The sequence below is a fragment of the Rhinoraja longicauda genome, chromosome 22 (genome assembly GCF_053455715.1).
Source record: "Rhinoraja longicauda isolate Sanriku21f chromosome 22, sRhiLon1.1, whole genome shotgun sequence".
NCBI classification, from domain to species: Eukaryota; Metazoa; Chordata; class Chondrichthyes; order Rajiformes; family Arhynchobatidae; genus Rhinoraja; species Rhinoraja longicauda.
This window is the reverse complement of record NC_135974.1, coordinates 37,992,605-38,015,814: the sequence shown is the minus strand read 5'-3', so window position 1 is coordinate 38,015,814 and position 23,210 is coordinate 37,992,605. Positions and strand designations below refer to the sequence as shown.

The 23,210-nt window shown below is 46.0% G+C and overlaps 1 protein-coding gene across 8 annotated transcripts in view; it reads right to left on the bottom strand.

Annotated features, from left to right (window-relative positions):
- The window catches only part of dlgap4b (discs, large (Drosophila) homolog-associated protein 4b), a 306,821-nt gene that overhangs the window by 263,977 nt on the left and 19,634 nt on the right, over positions 1-23,210 (bottom strand). Inside the window, exon 1 of one of the 8 annotated variants that reach the window (XM_078419199.1) lies at positions 2,443-2,460. The exons of the other annotated variants lie outside the window; for them this stretch is intronic. The gene's annotated coding sequence lies outside the window, so the exon portion shown is untranslated. Of the gene's footprint in view, positions 1-2,442; positions 2,461-23,210 lie in introns of those variants that run through there. 8 annotated transcript variants of the gene reach the window in all.

The window sequence follows — 23,210 nt, the reverse complement described above, 5'->3', positions numbered from 1 at the left end:
GGGTTTTCTCCGAGATCTTCGGTTTCCTCCCACACTCCAAAGACGTACAGGTATGTAGGTTAATTGGCTGGGTAAATGTAAAAATTGTCCCTAGTGGGTGTAGGATAGTGTTAATGTACGGGGATCACTGGGCGGCACGGACTTGGTGGGCCGAAAAGGCCTGTTTCCGGCTGTATATATATATGATATGATATGTTCACCTGTATTAATACTACCATGATATGTTCACCTGTATTAATACTATCACATTATGTCCACCTGTATTAATACTATTTGTAAGTTGTGGCAATGTCTGGGAAAATATATTGCTGGTTGACGCAGATCACACAGCCTGATGTCAGATACAATCACACAGCCTGATGTCAGCTACAATCACACAGCCTGATGTCAGATACAATCACACAGCCTGATGTCAGATACAATCACACAGCCTGATGTCAGATACAATCACACAGCCTGATGTCAGATACAATCACACAGCCTGATGTCAGATACAATCAAATGTGCTGCAAAAAAATGAACTGTTAGACTAGGTGGGGAAACAAGTTATGGAAGGACAGAGAGGGGAATGACACTGAAGAGTGTGGGTGATGTCTTTTCATTCTCATGGTTGGTTGTGCTAGCGCTACCACCAGGGGTCATGGACAATAGGTGCAGGAGGAGGCCATTCGGCCCTTCGAGCCAGCACCGCCATTCAATGTGGACAAATTACCATGTGATAGGTCCATGTGACAGAGATGTTCCCAGATGCTGACTCAGCAGCAGTCCGGAGCAATACAGATGAGGAGACACAAGCAACTGCAGACGCTGGCTCATAAAACCAGACACACAGTGCTGGAGTAACTCAGCGGGTCAGGCAGTATCTCTGGAGAACATGGATAGTGACGTTTCGGGTCAGGACTCTTCTCCAGACTCAGTTTAGGAACTATCTGATTTGACGAGCTACATTAAATTAACAGAGACACTGAGGGGTGCAGCACATAAAGGCTAGGAGTGAGCATGGAACTAAATGTCATACAACTGATCAAAATTATCCCAGCTTTATGAATGGAGCATAGTGTGAATGAGTCAACTGCTAACTATGCAGTTCAACATTGCTTAGACTCACCTCAAGGTCACCTTGGGCTTTTCTGGGCCAATTGATAGATGAGTGATCAAGACAGCCCAGTGTCACCCCTGTCATCCTACGTACTGTACCCAGCCCCTCATCGCCCCGCTCTCTCCGAATGCCCACGGGTACTGACCATCCCTCGGTTGGATCTGTTCCCGCTGCACGTTCCAACAATGAGTAGCTGGGCAGTGTTGGGGTCTGGCCATCCTCTGGGCTGGGCAGTGTTGGGGTCTGGCCACCCTCTGGGCTGGGCAGTGTTGGGGTCCGGCCATCCTCTGGCCGAGTGTCACTGAGAGGTCCACAGATATCTTTAGTTGTTCTCAGCTTCCCATTGCAGAGATCAAATCCTCACTGACCCTACATAACGTTGAACTCTGCAGCTAACCTTTCCACTCTAATTGGCCTAGTCAGACAAGGTCCATTGATAAATGCAAGACCCGATTGAAGAACAGCAGGGTAAAGAAGCTGATCATCTCCTCTTCTGCTCATGACTGATTACCGAGGAAAGATGACTGGGAGAGACAGTTATGAAGGAATCTAATTAGAGCAAAATCCACTCAGACAGCTGTGGTTTTAAGGCAACAGTTCCCTGGGCCACAACAAACTCTGTAAATCCAGAACTCTTTGCAGCACTGACTGACTAATGAGCTCGCAAAACACCAGCCGCATTTCAGTAAACTATGGTGGCATGCAAATGGAATATAAATATTGCAGTGGGAGCAAAGTAATTGTCAACGGTAATCTTCATCTGGGTTTAAAGATGTGTATTGATCTCTTGCCATCTAATAGGTGAACGGATAAGTGCTCACGGATAATGCAATGAGCGGTATCACTGGAAGTGATCATGTAAATACATTTCTGCCATAAATCATTGATTACAAGTAAGAGTTTGACTCCCTCAACCTTGAAATTAGATTTGCAGTTCACCCACTACCAACTGATATCCATTAGGAAGTGTCTGCTGTGACCCCCTCCCCCCCAATAACTCAGAGATGGGTTTCCTGCAAGGACCACTCTTCCCATCACCGTTCCACCCAGTGGAGGCCAGGAGAACGATTGGCGTTGCTTGTAATTATATTTCAAACAAATGCACACGCACTCTGATGAGAACCTGGGTCTGATCTGTAATCTGCAATTCATCTTCCACAGATCTGACCAAGCCACTATTCACAAAGTACTTCCTGAATTTATGGCAAAAAACACATTATCCTTAACACCAGTAATCCCTCTCCAATACATGTAGAAACCACAGCTATTAATAAATGATGTGTATTCAAATTGTGAGGATGATGGAAGAGCGAATGAGAGGACAGATGGCAACTGATACTCACCACAGCCAAACGCAGAGCATTGGACAAAGGACAATATCCAGTATGAGTGGAATATTACAGAAGTGGATCACTGCAGGTTGGCTGTGAATGCTGTCTCAGCCAGTGAACACCAAGGCTGTTGTCCGGGCAATCACAGCAGCAGATTGCCTTCAGAACCGAGAAACGGGGGAGTGAAAATCTCAGGAAGCAGATTGGAAATGGAGAGAGAGAGAGAGAGAGTGGGAGAGAGAGGGGGAGAGAGAGAGAGAGAAGCTTCATAATAACTGGAGAAGGAGCAGAGAAACAGCAGAGCAGTGAAGGATGCCAAGATTCTTCACCTGCAGAACACGGGGAGACAGTGAGAATTCTCCCACTGAATTCTCAGCAAGCTGATTTATATTGACAATGAATGAGACATTGCTCAATGTGGCCAGGGTATAATTTTAATGCAAATCCGCGGTTCTGCTCTGCAACTTTTAATTATCATGAAATATAAACCACATTTATATTAATAAAGCTATTAACAAACATAGTAATACACATCCGGAGAGCAGTGAACCAAGGGAACGTTAGTACTGTCTCTATTAGTACTGCCCTTCGGCCCACCGGGTCCGCGCCGACCAGCGATCCCTGCACACTAACACTATCCTACACACTAGGGACAATTTACATTTATACCAAGCCAATTAACCTCCAAACCTTTGGTACGTCTTTGGAGTGTGGGAGGAAACCGAAGACCTTGGAGAAAACCCACGCAGGTCACGGAGAGAACGTGCAAACTCCGTACAGACAGCACCCATAGTCGGGATCAAACCCAGGTCTCTGGCGCTGCAAGCGCTGTAAGGCAGCAACTCTACCGCTGCGCCACCGTGCCACAGTGTTGATTCTGTGGATCAACATCCCATCTGGAGTTAGGGCAAACTGCAGCAACACCCAGATAATCAGGATCACAAAGCAGGTGGCACCAACGCATTCTCAGTCTGCAAATGCTGACTTTGTTCCACCAGTAAAGATGTAACATTTGTAAATATGATCTTTCCACTTAAATGTTGCCTTTTTAAATATATTAATATTGGTTGCAAACAATAACTAACTACAGCTTTGCTGTGTCATTTATTTCCTCTCTATGGGCCGTGACGATGTTTGTAGGAAGGTCCACATTGGCCATTTGGGAAGAGCTCGTGAATGTCTCTGTTCAAGAGGCAGATGATCACTGAGTGTGACGTGGGAGAGCTGGGTAGATATTTGCAACCCATAGCAATGGTCTGGCTGTGGGAACAAGTTGGCTGATGATAGTAACGTTGGCAGGAGGGCGAGTACAGAGGAGGGGAATGAGGAGGTTCAGGGGGACAGGGAACCACCGGTCGAGGAGGCAAGAGAAGGGCCGTTGGAATATAACGAGGAGCAACGTGAGCATAAGAGAGAAGCAGAGTGTTGTTCAGCCATGACAGACTGAGGTGTGCAGTTCCATGGTACCTGGGTGTGCCCGCACCCACAGAGGCCCGTTTCAGTGCGCTATTTTGAAGAAGGACATCCTGAGGAGTTTCCACTCCTCAATCACCTTCAGTGAAAGAGATTGGACAGCTGTTCCAGTGCCTGGTCTGTCCAACACCAGGGACACCATTTGTCCAGCCTCGTGTTTGTGTCCAGCTCCCAACACGAGCAACGGTCAGTATGTGTACGGCCACTCCCAGGACAGGGGATGGACAGTGGCAAGGATGGGGATGGAAGTGAAGCAACACCTCCCTCTCTCCCTCCCTTGCTCCATCCCTCCCTCCCTCTCTCCCTTCCTTCCTCCCTCCCTCCCCTTTCCCTCATTATCTCCCTCTCTCTTTCCTTCCCTCATTCTCATCTCCCTACCTCACTTCCTCCTCCATCCATCCCCTCCCCCCCCATCCATCCCCGCCCCCCCCATCCATCCCCCGCCCCCCCCATCCATCCCCCGGCCCCCCATCCATCCCCCGCCCCCCCCATCCATCCCCCGCCCCCCCATCCATCCCCCGCCCCCCCCCATCCATCCCCCGCCACCCCCATCCATCCCCCGCCCCCCCCATCCATCCCCCGCCCCACCCCCCCCATCCATCCCCCGCCCCCCCCCCATCCATCCCCCGGGAGGGGAGGGGAGGAGGGAGGAAGGGGGGAGTGGGGGAGAAGGGAGAGGGGAGGGGGGTTGAGGAAAGAGGGGAGGGGGAGGACAGGGTGCTGCACCAATGCAGGAGAGGTTTGGGCCCACTTGGTCTAGTGTCTCATATTTGCCATGTGTGTAATTGTTAAACGCTCCAGTAATGGAACAATTACATTCTCACTCAATGCAGCTTTACTGGCCCATTAACACACAAATAAATAGACCATGATCAATAAATAAATCGTGATCAATAAATAAACAATGATCAACAAATATACCTTCATCAATATACCGTGATCAATAAATAAACCGTGATCAATAAATAAACAATGATCAACAAATAGATCATGATCAATAAATATACAGTGATAAAACAATAACGTATCAGTTGTACTCGGCAACCAGCTGTTGCCGCGGTCCATGGGCAAATATCCAGCTGAGAGATGGGGCAGGAATTGTCCTGTTGTTCTCCCGAGGAATGTTCTAGACCTCACCCATTCGGGGCAGCACTCCACCAAATCTCTTGCTGATTGTCATAAGGTCATGTCATAAGTGATAGGAGCAGAATTAGGCCATTCACCCCATCAAGTCTACTCCACCATTCTATCTCTCCCTCATAATCCCATTCTCCTGCCTTCTCCCCTTAACCCCAGACACCCGTACTAATCAAGAATCTATCTATCACTGCCTTAAAAATATCCATTGTCTTGGCCTCTGCAATATTCTGTGGCAAAGAATTTCACAGTTTCACCGCCCTCTGTCTAAAGAAATTCCACTTCATCGCCCTCCTAAAGGAACATCCTTTAATTCTGAGGCTATGACCTCTAGTCCTAAATGCTCTCACAAATGGAAAAAAATCCTTTCCACACCCACTCTATCCAGGCCTTTCACTACTCGGTAAGTTTCAATGAGGTTCCCCCCTCATTCTTCTAAACTCCAGTGAGTACAGGCCCAGTGCCGACAAACGCTCATCATATGTTAACCCTGGGATCATTCTCGTAAACCTCCTCTCCAAAGCCAGCACATCCTTCCTCAGCGATTGGGCCCAAAATTGCTCTCAATATTCCAAATGCAGCCTGACCAGCGCCTTATACAGCCTCAGCATTACATCCCTGGTTTTATATTCTAGCCTTCTTGAAATAAATACAAGCAGTGGGACAAATTCGTGGGACAGATTTGTCCTGTACCTGCTTACCGTTTAAGGGCGAGTTTACGGCATGAGAATCATCATCTGCACTTTGCACCAAACAACTGTATTTAATTGCCTACAAAGGCTGAGGGTAATCCTGAGGTGGTGGTGAAAGGCTCGATAAAAATTCAGATCTGTTCTTTTGTGAACATTCAAGTATATCTTGACATGCAGAGACAAAGCAAGGTGGAGTAAAACCATCAACATTGGCCAACTCCAACACTCTGAAGCACATTCAGTGTCACCTGCAATTACTAAACAATGCTGTAGACTGCCTCACTGGGCACATGAGAAACGGAGCAAGGTAGTTTCATGAAGGTAACAAAAGGCTTTCAAGGACTGTAGATAATGGACGATCATGTGGTGATGTGCTGGGGTAGAGTCCCAGTGTGAGAAATGTAACGGTTATTGATTCAGCATCATGTGTCAAGCAGTGGGAAGACAGACACCACTCTCACAGCTCTGATGGAACGACAGGAAAATTCAGAGGAGGACCAAGCAATGATATTAATAAACAATGAGAGGAATGAAAAGCTTTGTGAACAAGCGAGGGAGGCGGATGATGACCCACTATCTGATCACCTATCAGGGGAAGCATTGAGCTTCCAAAGAGACATGTTCATGAAAACACCTGTCAGATTTGAGTTTTACAGGAGAACCAGAAGCTGTTCAAAGGAAGAAATACTTGTCACAAAAACGCTCCAAGATAAATAATGGAGAGTGATTTCCTATACGTACATTAACCATTTACAAGCTAGAACCTAAATAACTCAAAGGCTGGTGGGTGTACGGAACGAGCTGCCGAAGGAGGTGGTTGAGGCAGGGACTATCTCAACATTTAAACGACACTTGGACAAGTACGTGAATAGGAATGTACAGAGGGAGGGATATGGAATGAATGTGGGTGAATGGTTCTAGCTCTGATGGGGCATCTAGGATGAAGTGGGCTGAAGGGCCTGTTTCCATGCTACATGACTCTATGAATCTATAATCTCAAGGTTCACAGTTGTGAAACATTACAAACACAACATTCTCACTGTGGAACAAGGAGAATGTCGAGGGGTAATCGGAATATGAGAGAGGAGAGGTTAGATGTCACAGGACACAAGCACTGGTGAAGCCCCAGGCCCAGAGGAGATAGATCCCAGGTTAGTGTGGACAACACACAAGATGATAGCTGGTGCCAGACTGATACGGGTAAGGCCCAGACAATGGAGAATACCTGGTGATGCTCCTTTATTTAAATAGATTTGAGAGATGTAATTTAATCCCAACAATGTGAGGAAATCCATCTTAGAGAGTCAAGTAGTGGGAAGGTATCTACAGTCGTGGGGTATCTACAGCAGTGGGGTATCTATCTACAGTCGTGGGGTATCTATCTACAGTCGTGGGGTATCTACAGCAGTGGGGTATCTACAGCAGTGGGGTATCTACAGTAGTGGGGTATCTATATACAGCAGTGGGGTATCTACAGTAGTGGGGTATCTACAGTAGTGGGGTATCTACAGCAGTGGGGTATCTACAGTAGTGGGTATCTACAGCAGTGGGGTATCTACAGCAGTGGGGTATCTACAGTAGTGGGGTATCTACAGTAGTGGGGTATCTACAGTAGTGGGGTATCTACAGTAGTGGGGTATCTACAGCAGTGGGGTATCTACAGTAGTGGGTATCTACAGCAGTGGGGTATCTACAGCAGTGGGGTATCTACAGCAGTGGGGTATCTACAGTAGTGGGTATCTACAGCAGTGGGATATCTACAGCAGTGGGGTATCTACAGCAGTGGGATATCTACAGCAGTGGGATATCTACAGTAGTGGGGTATCTACAGCAGTGGGGTATCTACAGCAGTGGGGTATCTATATACAGCAGTGGGGTATCTATATACAGTAGTGGATATCTACAGCAGTGGGATATCTATATACAGTAGTGGGGTATCTATATACAGCAGTGGGGTATCTATATACAGTAGTGGATATCTACAGCAGTGGGATATCTACAGCAGTGGGGTATCTACAGTAGTGGGGTATCTATATACAGCAGTGGGGTATCTATATACAGTAGTGGGTATCTACAGTAGTGGGGTATCTATATACAGTAGTGGGGTATCCACAGCAGTGGGGTATCTACAGCAGTGGGGTATCTACAGTAGTGGGGTATCTACAGTAGTGGGAAGGTATCTACAATAAGCAGTAGAGCACTCAGGAATGTTCATGGATAGAGAGACCTTGGGCTTCAAGTTCATAGTTCCCTGAAAATGGTAAACACAGGCAGATAGTGTGAAAGATGGGACTTTAGTTCTGGGTGGAGCATTGTAGGTTGGGTGAAGAAGGCTGGGGGTGAGTAGAGAAAAGTGTGTAAAGTAGTGAGAGACGGAGCAGGGTGGGGGAGTCTGTAACCAAGAAGGCAATGGTTGACGGATGGACGACAGAGTTTAAAGGGGATTGGGGAAGGTATTTCATTAACACGGATGCAGCGGTAGAGTTGCTGCTTTACAGCGAATGCAGCGCCGGAGACTCAGGTTCGATCCTGACTACGGGTGCTGCACTGTAAGGAGTTTGTACGTTCTCCCCGTGACCTGCGTGGGTTTTCTCCGAGATCTTCGGTTTCCTCCCACACTCCAAAGACGTACAGGTATGTAGGTTAATTGGCTGGGTAAAATGTAAAAATTGTCCCTAGTGGGTGTAGGATAGTGTTAATGTACGGGGATCGCTGGGCGGCACGGACTTGGAGGGCCGAAAAGGCCTGTTTCCGGCTGTATATATATGATATGAAATGTGGACCATACTGCTAGAGGAGGGGACAGAATCAGATGTAGTCACCTTGTTCAAAAGATTCTTGACCAGGCACTTGAATGGACAAAGCACAAAAGGGTACCTTGCTACAACAACAATTAAAGGACATTTGGACACGCACATGGATCGGAAAGGTTTAGAATGATATGGGCCAAACATGGGCAGATGGGACAAGTGTGGATGGGACAGCTTGGTCGGCATGGGAAAGTTGGGCCGAAAGGCCTGTTTTCATGCTGTATGACTCTATGATGCAGGCAGAGGGGATTAGTGTAGATGGGCAAGGATGACAACATGGATAAGGTGGGCTGAAGGGCTCATTTCTGTGTTGTACAACTCTGACTCAATAACTGCAGATGAATGTTTCTGCACTGGGACAACGAGAGATATTAGTCATCGAGAAATCAACACCATTTGACTGTGGGGGATTTCAATTAGGATTCAGAGCCTTGTCATGCTGCTGAGTTAAAGGGCAAATATTTTGCTGGTGTATCTGTTTGTTTTGTGGGTGGGGTGGCAGGGGTTCAGACATGGTCAGACTGTCACAGATGAAGTGGCAGCCTTTGGATCTGAGTAGTGCCAGCTCTGTTCAACAAAACGTAACATCACCCGGCAGAATGATGAGGCTTTTGGCAATTTCCTCTTCATTTCAAAATAAATACATCTGTGGGATACTTTAAGAGCTTCCTTGAATAATTGTTCTGATTACAGATTAATTTATGCCCCATTTCTATGGAAATTCAGGAACATCTCTCAATCAATGCATCATCATCATCTCAGTGATTCTTGTTTCCTGTGCTCCAGGGCAGTGACCAACACACACTGAGCTCAGCAAAGCAATCGGATCCACAGACTCCTGACTGCCTCACCGTCGACAGGCTGCTTAATGTTTACAGGTACCGTTCCACCGCGAGGTTCCACCGCCCCGCGAGGCTTCACCGCTCCGCGAGGTTCCACCGCCCCGCGAGGCTTCACCGCCACCGCGAGGCTCCACCGCCCCGCGAGGCATCACCGCCCCGCGAGGTTCCACCGCCCCGCGAGGTTCCACCGCCCCGCGAGGTTCCACCACCCCGCGAGGTTCCACCGCCCCGCGAGGCTTCACCGCCACCGCGAGGTTCCACTGCGAGGCTTCACTGCCACCGCGAGATTCCACCGCCACCGCGAGGTTCCACCGCCCCGCGAGGCATCACCGCCCCGCGAGGTTCCACTGCGAGGCTTCACCGCCCCATGAGGCTTCACCGCCACCGCGAGGTTCCACCGCCACCGTGAGGTTCCACCGCCCCGCGAGGCATCATCACCACCGCGAGGTTCCACTGCCCCGCGGGACTGCGGAAACGAGCAGGCACCATTTACCCAAATGAGTGGCGATTCCCACCTTAGGGCACTGACAAATCTGCCAACTTGTGGGAACCGTGAAATAACAATTCACAGCTTGATATTCCAAATGTATTTCAGAGATAGGTTTACATCCCTTGTTCCCAAGTGTCCACGCAGCAGATAACATTGGTTCAACACCTTGATGTGTTGCAGTGTTCCAATGTTGCGTAACTAAACACTAAAATGGACAATGCAAAATGTCCCCACACTTCAAAATTTGATGCAAAATTACAATCAAAACATTTGTTAGGTATGTAAAGTATCATCTGATAAAAGACGAACAAATTTTAAACCAGAGTAAAAAGACTGCTAATCTGTTGTACTTACAAATAGAAACTACCTTATCTACCCAAAATCAAGAAAGCATGAAGATCAAGATAGACATAAAAAGCTGGAGTAACTCAGCGGGTCAGGCAGTATTTCTAGAGAACATGGATAGGTGACGTTTCAGAGTGCTGGAGTAACTCAGCGGGTCAGGCAGCATCTGTGGAGAGAAGGAATGGGTGATGTTTCGGATCAAGACCCTTCTTCAGACATCTCGACCTGAAACGTCACCCATTGCTTCTCTCCAGAGATGCTGCCTGTCTCGCTGAGTTACTCCAGCATTTTGTGTCTAACCTTCCGTTTCAAACCAGCATCTACAGTTCCTTCCTACACATGAAGATCATGATCTACATTTAGCAATGGGTAATTGCTCTATTGGGACAGGCACATGACCTTCCTACACATGAAGATCATGATCTACATTTAGCAATGGGTAATTGCTCTATTGGTCAGGAGTGTTATTAGTGTTTACATATCTTTGTTTGCCAGGTTTGTTTAATGTTTAATGCTTCATCCCAATGTTCAGAGGTAGAAAGACCAACTTGCTTTGATGCTCACAAGAGAAACAGAATCACTCTATTCCTTTGTCACTAATGTCACTGCACTCTCTGGCCAGGTGGCTTGCAACTTGGGGAATTCCATCCTAAGCTTCCCATTGTCCATCTTTCTCATTTTTGTTCCTGCTGCTGAAATTGTGACCCACACTACAGTTGTGAGATAGCACTTGTGGTGGGCCGAAGGGCCTGTTCTGCTGCACGGTTGGGGCCAGGCTCAGCTGACCACAGCTTTGCTGGACACTGTCCACACTCCATTTAAGCTCATCCACCAATCTGCCCTTCTCCAAACACACACAACACACCAACCCAAACCCTTCCCTCCATAACCAACATCTGCAGCTCCTTGTTTCTATAGAGGACTTTCTACTCTCAAAAGTCATAAGAAAGTGAAATTTCACAACTTTTTTTTTCTGTTTCCAGAATGTGCAATTTTTAAGCTTTTCATTTATTAACTCTTTTTTTTCAGTTGAAATTTTGGGCCATTAAATTTCCACTTTGGGCTTCACTTAGCCTTAATTGGCTGAAACGACAGTTAATATCAGGTCCTGGCAGAAATATTTATCTTTAAGGAATGTCTCAGTATTTGTTGAGAAGCAACTCAGCAGTCTGACTCTCCTCTCTAATTCACTGACTGCTGAATATCATCAAGGCAAGACCGCCTTGTCCAAGTGCAATCCCACACCTCCACTGGGGGCGGTGTCAACATCCAAGTTCAGGAAATACAGTTTAAGATGTCTGCAGTTCATTCAACGTATAATCTTTGACTTTTTATATAAATTTGAACTATTCAAAAATATCTATAATGACATACTGCACCATTATTATTGGCCAACACTCACTGACATTGTGCTCATTGTGATTTTTTTATTGGATTTCCAAAATTATGTTGACATTAAGGAGTAATAAAGAAGCCTGATGATATGAGGCCGTCACAGAGCAGTAAGTGAATGAAGGAATCTCGTTCAATCAAACTTCACAGATTGGTTCAAAAGGTAATCCAACACCTTTTGTAAAGACAAAACAAAAATGAGCGCAAGGCTGAGATGGTGCCCAGAATTGGGTCACCATTTATGGTTACGATACAGTCGAGATGTGAATATATTAGTTACCTGGGCTCACAGGAGGCCACACTGACCATGATCAGTATTGGGGCAGTAAATGGAAATCAAAGACTTGATTAGTACGGGTGTCAGAGATTATTCGGAGAAGGCATGAGAATGGGGTTAGGAGGCAGAGATAGATCAGCCATGATTGAATGGCCGAGTAGCCAAACTTCCTCAGTCTTCTCAGGAAAAAGAGCCGCTGGTGGGCCTTCTTTGTTATTGTGTCCGTGTGCAGTGTCCAGGAAAGGTCCTCAGTGATGTACACACCGAGGAACTTAAAGCTGCTGACCCTTTCAACCTCAGCATCACCAATGTGGATGGGGAGGTGTCCACTCCCCTGCTGTCTCCTGTAGTCCACCATCATCTCTTTAGTTTTGCTGACATTGAGAGAGAGTGATGTTATACATCACTTGGAGCGACTAGGCTTGTATACACTGGAATTTAGAAGGATGAGAGGGGATCTTATTGAAACATATAAGATTATTAAGGGGTTGGACACGTTATAGGCAGGAAACATGTTCCCAATGTTGGGGGAGTCCAGAACCAGGGGCTACAGTTTAAGAATAAGGGGTAGGCCATTTAGAACGGAGATGAGGAAAAACGTTTTCAGTCAGAGAGCTGTAAATCTGTGGAATTCTCTGCCTCTGAAGGCAGTGGAGGCCAATTCTCTAAATGCATTCAAGAGAGAGCTAGATAGAGCTCTTAAGGATAGCGGAGTCAGGGGGTATGGGGAGAAGGCAGGAACGGGGTACTGATTGAGAATGATCAGCCTTGATCACATTGAATGGTGGTGCTGGCTCAAAGGGCCGAATAGCCTACTCCTGCACCTATTGTCTATTGTCTATTATCACGTTGTGGCCAATGGATGAGTGGGACTTTTCTATAATACTTCAACATAACTTGAACCAACCTCCTTGTAACGTTTCCTTTGTTGTAGGTGGCAGAGAACTGCCAAGTACGGACATGTTTCCTCGTGTGTGCCTTGTTTGGTCGACTAAACGCATCTAAGACTGAAAGATGGAGGAGTAACATTTGGCTGAGGGGAGGAATAACAAGAGGCTGGAGGTGTAGCCACAGGGAGGTGAGAGGGTGAGACTGGGAAACTGTTCTCTAACCCTAACAATAATCAGAGACACTGCAACAAGAGACAGACACACAGACAAGGCTCAGACACCCCAGCCACCACCCTCAATGGGCATGGGCTGAACTCCAGTTTGTAATTGACATTCACAGACAAGGCTCAGACACCCCAGCCACCACCCTCAATGGGCATGGGCTGAACTCCAGTTTGTAATTGACATTCACAGACTGCTTTAACAAGACTGGAAAATGTGTAACTGAAGTAACAATTCCACACATGCCAATTCCTTTATCCAAACACGCTCGACCCACTCCTCCATGACAGCACGTCACCATTAATGCAAATACAGATTGTCTACCTGTAGAATCCTTGGCAGCCTCTCACTGCACCATTCATCATGCTAATGCTGCCTTTGAATGCTAACTCTGTGCAGGCAAGAGTCTGGTGAAGGTCAGTAGAAAGATTGGGGAAACTAGTAAAATAAATGCTTCCAGTGTGAGTGCACTGGCACAAATTGCCGAGCTGGTAGCTGTATCTCCTGGCAACAGGAGTGTCAGCACGGAATCGTCAAGCCAAGAAAAGGATTATTTTAAACTAAAAATGGAGCGATGTTATTCTAAATAAATGGTCCGCAGGATCAGATACCAGTTGATTGTAAAGACAACACTGTAAGGGTAGAAATAGATGCCGTGCAATGAGGCCATTCGCCCGTCATGTCTGTGATAGCCAAGATCAGACATTGCACGACTCATCACATATCACGGAGACTTCATTCCTGCACAACACACAATGTGTTTAGGAAGGAACTGCAGATGCTGGTTTATGCCTGAGATAGACACAACATGCTGGAGTATCTCAGCAGAACAGGCAGCATCTCTGGAGAGAAGGAATAAGTGACGTTTCGGGTCGGAACCCTTCTTCAGACTAAACACATCACTTCTTGGTAATCTCCCAGTTGCCATTCCCACACTGACCTTTCAGTCCTCGACCTCCAATGTCAGAGTAAGGATAAATGCAAATTGGAGGAACAGAAGCTCATATTTCGCTCGGGCAGTTTACAGCCCAGTGGTATGAATATTAATTTCTCTAACTTCAAGTAACCCCAGCATTCCCTCTCTCTCCATCCCTCCCCCACCCAAGTCACACCAGCTTCTCATTTTCACCCCACAAACAGCCAACAATGGCATGTTTCCTTTATCATCGTTATTTTTTTGCATATCTTTCATTCATTGTTCTTTATCTCTCCACATCATCGTCGATATCTCTCGCTTCCCTTTCCCCTGACCAGTCTGAAGAAGGATCTCGACCCAAAACCATTCACCCATTCCTTCTCTCCAGAGGTGCTACCTGCCCCGCTGAGTTACTCCATGTTGTGTCTATGTTTGGTTTAAACCAGCATCTGCAGTTCCTTCCTAAATTATATAACAACATCACTGAAAATAATAAAAGTGTGATGAATGGACTGAGCGTAGAGTGATTTGTCTTTGCATGCCCTGGGATCAAGGATATCGAGATGCTTCAAGCATATTAATGATGTATGAAGTGCAGTGCCATTTACACCACAGCAGCTTCTAAACAGCGAATGTGTGTTTAGCTGGCATCTGTTTGGATTTCTGTTGGTTACAAATAATTCACAGGAAAATACTTTGATAAAAACATGCAAAACTCAATTTTTGTTTAAGCTTTTCTTCAAAGGAACTAATGCTAAAATGTATGAATGTATGTATGTATGCGTTCAAAATGTATGTATTCAAAACATCAGCACCATTTTGATTTACTTTCCTGCATGAGAGAACATATAATTTATAACACGAGATTTCATGAACCTTTCCTCTATCATAACACCATCAAGGCAGTGAGATTTGATTAACATTTCTGGGTAATAATACTTGTACGGTCTCAGTCCCAATTAAAATTCTTCAATGCGATTTTATGAATTTCATGCATATTTATGGCAACAGGAAGCTTCCATCCCATCCTGTGTTGGGAAACATTTAGTTTACGGATCCTGATGCCTAGATGCACATCTGAGCTTCCACCAAGACAGCCCCTGGCTCTCCAATTTACAGACTCACATTCATATTCTGTCAGCCTGTGGGGAGAAAGCCAGAGTCATGCATGGATGTGTCAGGGTAGGGTGGCACCCTGTTGTCAGGGTGTCAGGGTAGGGTGGCACCTACCCTGTGTCAGGGTAGGGTGGCAGCCTGTTGTCCAGCTGTCTCTAGGGTAAGGCTAGTCCACCACTGGTCTAAGGTAGAGTCATGCATGGATGTGTCAGGGTAGGGTGGCAGCCTGTTGTCCAGGGTAGTGTAGGGTGGCACCTACCCTGTGTCAGGGTGTCAGGGTAGGGTGGCACCTACCCTGTGTCAGGGTAGGGTGGCAGCTTGTTGTCCAGCTGTCTCTAGGGTAAGGCTGGTCCACCACTGGTCTAAACTAGAGTCATGCATGGATGTGTCAGGGTAGGGTGGCACCCTGTTGTCAGGGTGTCAGGGTAGGGTGGCACCTACCCTGTGTCAGGGTAGAGTGGCAGCCTGTTGTCCAGCTGTCTCTAGGGTAAGGTTGGTCCACCACTGGTCAAAGCTAGATTCATCCATGTGTGTGTCAGGACAGACTGCAAGCTTGTTCCCCAGCTGTCCATTTAGAGAGTCATAGAGGGATACAGTATGGAAACAGGCCCTTCAGCCCAACGTGCCCACACTGGCCAACATGGCAAAGTTGGTCAAACCCATGTTCATCCAAGGATGTATCAGGGCTGGGGCTGCTAGCTTGTTGCCCAGCTGTCTATGAGGCCAAGTTGGTCCAATGTTGGTCAAAGTGAACGTTAATCACGAGTGTCATCAGAGGCACCAAATCAGAGAGTAAGTGACATTGATGCCATTGTTATTCTTGACCAGCACTGAAAAGTTACACCATTTCCTTAATCCAGGGAATGTTTTAAAATCTTTATTAAAGTAGTACACCAGATAAGATATGAATTTGGTGTGTGCAAAGTGATCTTTTTCTTTTGTGAGAAAAAAAATGTCCTTTCTCAACTACCACAAAACAGTCCAAAGGTGTATCACACTCTGAGTAAACACCAACTTCTCACATACCTCCTGTGGGACTTGCTTCCAGCACCAAGCTCAGACTGTTCAGACCATAAAGCAGCCACTTACTGAATTTCAACAGCAATACTTGCAATATTTCTGTTGTGTGTCGAGCATTGCAAATGTAGGTGTAATGTTCCTGAAAATGACCAGTCAACATCTCAGCCTTGTACATGAGCAGTCCCTGTCCTGTTTGGTGGTGGAAATCAATCTGATGAAAAGTGAGTTCAGGTCAACAAGAAGAAAGCTCGATTGAAAGTGGACCCTCAGGACTCAACAAAGCACAAGCTAAATGTCGAGTCTTAAAAATATCCAAAAATCTTCTAAAATGCTTCACTGGCCATAAATGCAGCAGATTTTTACAAAATGAAACAGTGCATCAATGACGGAGCACTCTTCTGCGCTTAAATAATTGTTCACAAACAAATTCATTCAAGTGTTATTTTACCTCTGGATTTTTTTTGCTTAAAAATGTCAGAAAACGGCTTTCCGAAATCGCCAGTTATTGTTGTTTCCCACATCGCCAGTTATTGTTGTTTCCCACATCGCCAGTTATTGTTGTTTCCCACATCGCCACTAATTGTTGTTTCCCACATCGCCAGTTATTGTTGTTTCCCACATCGCCAGTTATTGTTGTTTCCCACATCGCCAGTTATTGTTGTTTCCCACATCGCCAGTTATTGTTGTTTCCCACTATCCTGTTTCTCTAAGTTCTAAGTAGCATTGTTGCGATCAGGCAATGGTCCACAATGATGGGGGCTCACAGGCTGTGGCCAAACCGCTGCGCGGCACTCCAGAGAACATTCTAGAAGGAGAGGATTTGCATTTTGCCTTCTGCCTGTCACTCCTGTCAAGATCAAAGGCTTGTGTGGCAGAAACCACCAGCTTAATCCCATATTCTTTCACCAAATCTCCCGAGACATGTTCTTAATCATCAATAAATAATTAACATTTTAATTTTTAATGTAAATTTTCTCAAATACATTTATAGCACAGTTTGTGATTTTCCACGTTTTAATCACAAGATTTGCTTGGTTTAATCGAGATACATTACCACCGAGTCACCTTTTCGATTAAAAAATGCCAGACTGATTTGAGCGATAAACTCCTCCAACTTCTTCATAGAGGCGTTGATGGGGGTTCTTTGTGATTGCATTAGTGTGCTGCGTCCAAAACTGATTTCAGAGACATGCACGCCCAGGAATTAGAGATCTAGGATGCTCTCTGCCACTGACCCGTCTATGAATACAGGTTTGTGGATTCTTCACCTTGCTCTTCCAAAGTCAACACTCAGTTCCTTGCATGTACTGACGTTGAGAGCACGCCTGTTGGTCTGGCACCATTTGGTCAGTCCATCGACTCCGTCCTATACTCTGACTCATCATCGTCTGTAATTCGTCCAACAGCGGTGCTGCCTTTGGCAAATTTGAAGGTGGTGTTGGATGTATGTCTGGCTACACAGTCATGAGTGTAGAGTGAGTAGCGTTGGGGCTGAGCACAGAGCCTTGAGGCGACCTGTGCTGATGGTTGAGGTTCTCTGTGCGGCCCTCACCGCTGGAACTGCCCTCTTCATTCACTGCCAACGTACAGGCATCGCTGGCAGCTGTTGCAGTGGTCGAGGGTTCATGTTAAAGCAGGGCACCCTCAATCATGTGAAGCTGATTGCTCCACGTTCTGTTCCTGGAACCAGGTCACCCACCCCCACCCTCTCCTCTAAAGCAGTTCACTGATGTCCATCCACTGGCACTTCTTTCAAAACCCTTGCACTCCTCGATCCCTTGCAACATCTTCCATTGCCATCTCAGTCCTTCCCACCACTCTGCCCCTTTCTGCCCCTTCTTCCCATCTCTTCTCTTCTGTACTTGGCTCCCCCTCCTCCCCACTATCATCTCCGCACAGCTTGACTTGGGCAGCACCAGCCCTGGACTGATAATCATAACAGATCTCTGTAACTGATCGAGGAAAGTCTCGAATCCAACACTTGCAAACCATGTACCAGGGCCTCTAACTGCATGGTTTCAACAGCTTACAAATTCAATGCAACGTTCAAACGATAGTTTTAAAAAATGAACCACAACTCCTTTCATTTTCCAAATATTTATACACGGACCCCATTCGAATGGCCAGATGTTTCTGACCAAAGTGAGGGAGAGGGAGCTTGTTGATGAAAGCATATTCACCATTTGGTAATAATGTCGCAAGGGCAGAGAACACACAGTGGACAGTATTGATAAGGACAAAGAGGCCAAGAGAGGTGTTGTGGTCTCAATGCCGCTGTTTAAACGATTACCACCGTTGTGGGCACAATTAGCAATGTTTATTGCACAAGTACAGTTCATAAATATACCTGTTATGAAATCAGGACAATATAAATAAATGTGGAGTCTTCTGGACTGGAGAGCAGAGAGATCAGTCATTCAGAGCAGCAAATGATGTTACAGTTTCAGCCGCACTCCTCCCACTCGATTTAATTAATCACATTCAATCAGCACAACACTGGGTGACTGTAATGCATATAAAGTGATTCATATAATGGCTTACTTGTAGGAAATAAATAAGTAGGTTTTCCAGCAGTACTCGAGAGCAAGATGAATTATTAATTTTGCTCAGCACCTCTGGATGATATTCCCACACACAATCTGCTTTTCTGACACATGACACTTGCTCCTTGCTTCCTCCGAATCCTTCCTGCTTCCCCCGACACTCCCTCCTCAAACCACCATCCGCTCACACCCATTAGCCACACTCACACTTGCTCACACCCGTTAACCACACATGCTCACACCCATTAACTACACTTGCTCACACCCATTAACCACACTTACTCACACCCATTAACCACACTTGCTCACACCCATTAGTCACAATTACACTTGCTCACACCCATTAACCACACTTGCTCACACCCATTAGCCCCACTTGCTCACACCCATTAGCCACACTTACTCACACCCATTAATCACACTTGCTCACACCCATTAACCACACTTGCTCACACCCATTAGTCACAATTACACTTGCTCACACCCATTAACCACACTTGCTCACACCCATTAGCCCCACTTGCTCACACCCATTAGCCACACTTACTCACACCCATTAATCACACTTGCTCACACCCATTAACCACACTTGCTCACACCCATTAGTCACAATTACACCTGCTCACACCCATTAGCCACAATTACACTTGCTCACACCCATTAACCACACTTGCTCACACCCATTAACCACACTTGCTCACACCCATTAATCCCACTTGCTCACACCCATTAATTACACTTGCTCACACCCATTAATCCCACTTGCTCACACCCATTAACCACACTTGCTCACACCCATCAGCCACAATCACACTTGCCCTCGGAACTCCCTTGCTACATTTCTCACCCCCACCACACATTTCCTTGCTTTCAAAAACCTCTTGGAAACTCACTTCTTCTCTGCCTGTTTCCTCTTCTTCTCTCTGATTTGGGGTCCACTGATTTTCCAGACAATTATGAATTACTTGAAAATATCACAGTAAATTTGACAATTTACTCTAAGGCACGGGGGCACGGTGGCGCAGCGGTTGAGTTGCTGCCTTACAGCGCTTGCAGCGCCGGAGACCCGGGTTCGATCCCGACTACGGGTGCTGTCTGTATGGAGTTTGTACTTCAAAGACATATAGGTTTGTAGGTTAATTGGCTTGGTGTAAGTGTAAATTGTCCCTAGAGTTTGTAGGATAGTGTTAATGTGCTGGGATCACTGGTCGGTGCGGACTCGGTGGGCCGAAGGGCCTGTTTCCGCGCTGTATCTCTAAACTAAAGTAAAAAAAGGCACCCTCTATCAGTTAGACTAACTTCCAAAGCAAATTTCTTTATATGTTGAACTCCCCAAATCACATTTGAAAACCATTCACTGAATCCATCTGATAGCAAACTTGTCTCATAAAGATTCCGTCTCTGATTAAACCAGGTACATTAATGACTCGAGGACCAGAGTGCACCGTGATAGTTGGCAGAAGATTGAACGTGAGGAGAATCCCATCTCCACCGAATTAAATGATCTCAACCAGTGTGTCAGTGAAGGCACCATAATTAGACTTTGTAGCCATGGGCTAAATGAATAAATCAGAAAGGATCTTGATTATCCAGTGCACATGTAGTGGATGATGGGATATAGCAGAGGCAGATTACTGACACAGATATACAGGACTGTATGGAGATGCTGCCTTCTGAAGACCTCAAGACCCCATGTGTCCCCAGAGTCCCCTTCAGCTGATACCTTCTGGACTGCGGGAAACTGATCAATCACATCTTCTTCTGGGTTCTTCAGATATAATTAGGAACAGCTGCCTGCAGATTAACATCAATAGTTATGGATCACACAAATTATAGCTTCTAGTTGCTTTCCCACAGAGCAGCTGAGAGTAATGCCTTCTCAAGGAACGGAGGTGATCAAAGACTTCTGAAGAGTCAAACATGACAAACACAGCCGCAGAAGATGATAGCATATTGAACATAGAAACGGAAAGTCAGCAACATATTGTTTAAGGTTGACAATCATCGCTAAACGGAAAAAAAACAAGGTGCTGGGGAAACTCAGCGGGTCGAGCAGCGTCTGTGGAGGGAGTGGACACTCGGTGGGTCAGGCAGCATCTGTGGAGGAAGTGGACACTCCAGGTCAGGCAGCACCTGTGAAGGGTGTGGACACTCCAGGTTGGGCAGCACCTGTGTAGGGTGTGGACACTCCAGGTTGGGCAGCACCTGTGAAGGGTGTGCACAGATGACACTTCAGGATGGAACCATCCATTCCCTCCATAGATGTTGCCTGACTCGCTGAGTTCCTCCAGCACTTTGATTTTGGTTCAAGATTCCAGCATTTGCAATTCCTTGTCTCAGTGTAGTCATCGCTACAATATTATTTCCCATGGGTATCATAGTTGGCATGTCTACAGGCTACAATTAGACGAGTTAAATACCAAAAAGATCGATACATTGAAGAGCAGCCCAACAATGTAACCAGAAATTTGGACTGAAATGCATGCGATTGGCTGCTGTTTCTAATCTTCATCGTTCAGCTTCATCAACAGTTCCTTGCCCATGTAGCAGTTTCACAAAGATTGTAATTCTCCCACCATGACATCATCAGCATTTCTCAACTCAAAATGCAATCAAACTCTGATGGTACTGGATGCAATCAAACAATGAAAGACGCACAGATCATTAAGACAGCAGCAGTCAGGATATATTTCGCTCTTTCTATCCAAAACCTGGTGAATCCTGATGCAACCTGACTTGCTCCAGGGCACAGTGAGTGGACAGAGGAGTGGTCATCTGCAACTGCTGGGGTTGTGTCCAGTTGCCGTGTTACTGTGCAAGCCCGGGAGAGATTGGTCCATGGAGCTCCACCTCTACAGGAGCATGACCTTTCACCCACTATGTGGGCCTCCCATTATCCAAGTTTAAGGAACATGACAATATCATGATCCGTGCCACCGTGCCAACACTCAGTGTCCACTCTGGCTGAATGCACGCACAGCTATGTAGTACAGCCATGTTTCATGGCATTGCAAACTCCAAACTCCACCACATTCATTCCACAGGATTGCTAAGAAGGTTAACAGGGTAATAGAGTCATACAGTGTGGAAACTGGCCCTACGGCCCAACTTGCTCACACTGGCTAACATGTCCCAGCAACATTATTCCTCCATGTTTGGTCCATTTCCCTCCAAACCTGTCCTATCCATGTACCTGTTCAACTGTTTCTTAAACATTGGGATAGTCCCAGCCTCAACTACCTCCTCTGGCAGCTTGTTCCATACACCCACCACCCTTTGTGTGAAAACGTCACCCCTCAGATTCCTATTAAATCTATTCCCCTTCACCTTAAACCTATGTTCTCTGGTCCTCAATTCACCTACTCTGGGCTAGAGACTCTGTGCATCTACCCAATCTATTCCTCTCGTGATTTTATACACCTCTGCAAGATCGCCCTCATTCTCCTGCGCTCCAATGAATAGAGTCCCAGCCTACTCAACCTCGCCCTGTACCTCAGACTTTCCAGTCCTGGTAACATCCTCATAAATCTTCTCTGTACCCTTTCCAGCTTGACAACATATTTCCCAAAACATGGGTATCTGCAAGAGATATATTGGAGATTGTAGATATCATTTAGTTTAATGTCTGAAGGAAAGAAAGTGATTGCATGTTAAAAATGCTTCTTTGGTTCTGAAGTACATTGGAATTCCCTGCAAGAAATGTGAAAGACAGGATAAAATGTAAGACTTTACTTTTGTGGAAAGATTTCTGAATTGTAATTTGACGTAAATACCAATAAAATAGCAGCATTGTATCTCAAATGATGTCAACACGTCTATCAGCTGGGTATAGAGCTAGATGTGTATCACCCGTTCAGTGTTGATGCTGGAATTAACATTGTAAATTAAGCACTGATTTCAAGCTACCTTGCATGGTAACTATACTGAAGATGCGGCAGACTGTGAGTGTGGACGGGGCCTCCAGACTATGGAACATCTCCTGAGCTGTGACATGCTGCATGACACACGCACTGTAAAGGATCTTGCAGAGGCTAACGACGTGGCACTAACATTTGCTCGCTATTGGCAAACAGTTGTGTGATGACACGAATAAATAAATAAATGTTAACTAACAGAATCCATTGCAGAGAAAAGAACACAGGCACAGCCATCAAAAGGAATAGCCAACAACATTGAATTCCACTTCAATTCTTGCACTTACGAAGATCACTTATAGCTCTCACCACAACACAGAACATGGTCTCAGACCGTCCACTGGCAGTCACACACTCAATGAGATGTTCCTCCTCATCATGCAGCCAAGTTGTTCTTCAGCAACTACTCTTCAGCAGACTGAAGGAGCAGAGATTTACTGGGGATCCTTCCTCTGTTCCCCACCCAGCCATCGATGCCTCATTGTTCCGTAGACTGAGATCATGCACATAATGTTAGTTTTTCACAGAATGGATTACGTCTTTGGAATACTTTGTCAGTGGCTGATCAGTCACTGAATACGTTCTTGAGAATGCATTGGGGTGAATCGACGAATTAAACAATGTGAGGATTCAACAGGAATATTGCTCGGCATTAAACCAATCACCATCATGTTATAGAAGAACTTATGTAGTGTGTCAGG